The following is a 2,534-nucleotide window of genomic DNA, read 5'->3' as shown; positions in this document are numbered from 1 at the left end:
AAAAGCAATTCGTCCTCTCCCCCCCTTCTCTGAATAGAAACGTGATAAAGAAAAATTGTCTAAAGCCATTATCTTTACGATCCCCACCATCTAAAGGAAATGGAATAGATAATAAAGAAGATGCTGGCGAAAGTAATTTACAATTTTATTTTTGTTAAAAAGAAATTGGTACCAAAGAAATGAACATATTTAGTGACGTTGAAGGAGATAGGTAATTATAATCGTACCCATGAGCAGCAAAACCTGATAACACGCTCGAAATTTTCTCATCTTCATTAATGTACGAGATCGACGACAGGTTTAACAGGGCACCAGGTTTAACATTCATCAACAAATTTATTCATGACAATGAAATGAGTAAATGAGTATATGTAATGAAAGAGACGACCTGTTTCAGATAATATTACCTTGACGGGTTCCCAGATCCTGATCCTTGAGGTATCTGGCCTCGCTGCCTATTGAAAGCAGGAAACCACGAGAAGTTGGGAAACTAGCAGATCAACTGCCATTCGGGGTTGATCTTTCTTATTACAGATCTTTCAAGCCTAAACAAATCCGTTCTATCAAATTCACAAACATATATTGTTGAATCATAGCATGTTTTATTGGTTTGGTGGGTAAACTGTCAACGTCGAAACCAATTGAAACCATTGGGCCAAGCCTCGAGATTGGGCCAATTTCAGGCAGGACTGTACTATTATTGATGGAACATAAAGGTCTTTGAAATATAAAAATTCAAAATTAAAAAATTTGTTTAAAAATTTTAAAAATCAAGTCATAATTAAATAGATAATTAAAAATATTTTTATTAATTAAATATATTAATATCACAATAATATACAGTTTATCATTATAGTTATGTATTAGTTACAATAACAAAACGTCATAATCATAATTACAAAACGTCACAGTGATAAATTACAAATTTTATAAGTTACAACTTATTTTTCTATTACACATTATCAAATTGATAAATCACGTATTATTTCTCGATCTCAAATCACGAGTTTTATAGATCACAACTTATTTTATGGTTACAAATTATCAAATTAATTAATTACCACGTAACAAATTGTAAGTCATGATTATAAATTTAGTTGCAATATCACTTTTTTTAGGTTACATATTATTTATTGGTTATAAAATATCTATTTTATCTATCACATATTATTTATTAGCACAAATTAACAAATTTATTTGTCATAATAACCCAAATAATTGGTCTCACGCACTCTTCATTCCTACCACACTCCGCCCCACCTCATCCCAATTAACCACTAGCATCAACTGAACATCTTGCCACTCACCACCACCACTAGCAGCACCACCATTTCTGACCACCACTAGAACCATCACCATCTCACCATTGTATCAACATCAGCACCACCTGCACTACTGCCACCAACATAATAATCCCCTGCAACATAACCGCTAGCACTATCATCGCCAGCACCATCACTACCATTTATAAACCACTTACAACAATCAATAAAAAATCACCCCAAAACTTTAGCTAAGCAACAAATTGGAGGAAGAAATAACCCTAAAAACCCATCATCCCTACACAACGGTACGCGACATTATGAGACGTCATTGCATTGCAATGTTTACACGCAACGCTTGTTGATGGTTTTCGACTGTGATCTTCCATATATGACAAAGAGAGAGAAGAGAAAAGAGAGAGTTGAATGATTTAGGGCTTTGAGAGTGATATAGGGTTGGGGTAGATTAATTTAATTTTTTAATGTTATTATTAATATTTAAAAGTTGAATTATCACTTGATTTTTGAATAAAAAATTTATATTCAATTTGAATCGGAAAGTTAAAAATCATGTGTATGTGTAATTTACACTAAAGGAAATTGTAATATTAATTATTTGTTTGAGCCCATGTTTTGAGAAAATAAATTTTGTAATAGCGATTTTTGAAGATGCATGGTTAAAAAGTAGGAAAAAAATTTTGGTTACGTATAAAATTATTTTATTTAGGGAACCATGGTTAAAAATGAGTTTGAAGGAAAAAAAAAAAAAAAAAAAAGGAGTTTTTAAAGAATGAGGTTCAAATAGAGGCTAAGTAATTGATGATTAGATTTTCACGACTATCAAAGTTTGAGAAGCTTTTCATAATCCAGGTCATAATTCAAGATTATTTATTTGAAAATGTATAATATTAATTTATATAATACACAAACGTGAACTTAATTGCTGATTATTAAAGGATAATTAATATTCTCTCTCTCATATTTCTTTGTTAAAATTTTACCACCACTTACCGTCTCTTCCATTTTAACATCTTTGAGATTAAGATAATAATAAATTGTGCTCCGGTGATTCATAATTTTCTCTACATGTTTTTCAGTTACAATAATCATTATACATGTCACAATTCACATAAATCATTCTACGTCTCATGTGAACGTGATGTTTGAAATTTATAAAGGCATGTTTTTATCGTTCAATAATTTGTGCATGGTAAAATATTAATATTTAAAAGCAATATATAATAATAGATATTTAGGCAATTTTCTAAAGTT

The 2,534-nt window shown here is 30.5% G+C and overlaps 1 protein-coding gene across 3 annotated transcripts in view; it reads right to left on the bottom strand.

Annotated features, from left to right (window-relative positions):
• LOC111400784 (OTU domain-containing protein DDB_G0284757) overlaps positions 1-685 on the bottom strand; it is a 15,604-nt gene extending 14,919 nt beyond the window's left edge. For 2 of the 3 annotated variants that reach the window (XM_023028183.1, XM_023028185.1), the window contains exon 1: positions 408-584. The gene's annotated coding sequence lies outside the window, so the exon portion shown is untranslated. Of the gene's footprint in view, positions 1-407 lie in introns of all 3 variants that reach the window. The other variant, XM_023028184.1, reaches the window with a different exon arrangement.
• Between the last annotated feature and the right edge of the window lie 1,849 nt (positions 686-2,534).

The sequence above is a fragment of the Olea europaea genome, chromosome 10 (assembly GCF_002742605.1).
Source record: "Olea europaea var. sylvestris chromosome 10, O_europaea_v1, whole genome shotgun sequence".
NCBI lineage: Eukaryota > Viridiplantae > Streptophyta > Magnoliopsida > Lamiales > Oleaceae > Olea > Olea europaea.
This window is presented reverse-complemented; position numbering and strand designations above follow the sequence as displayed.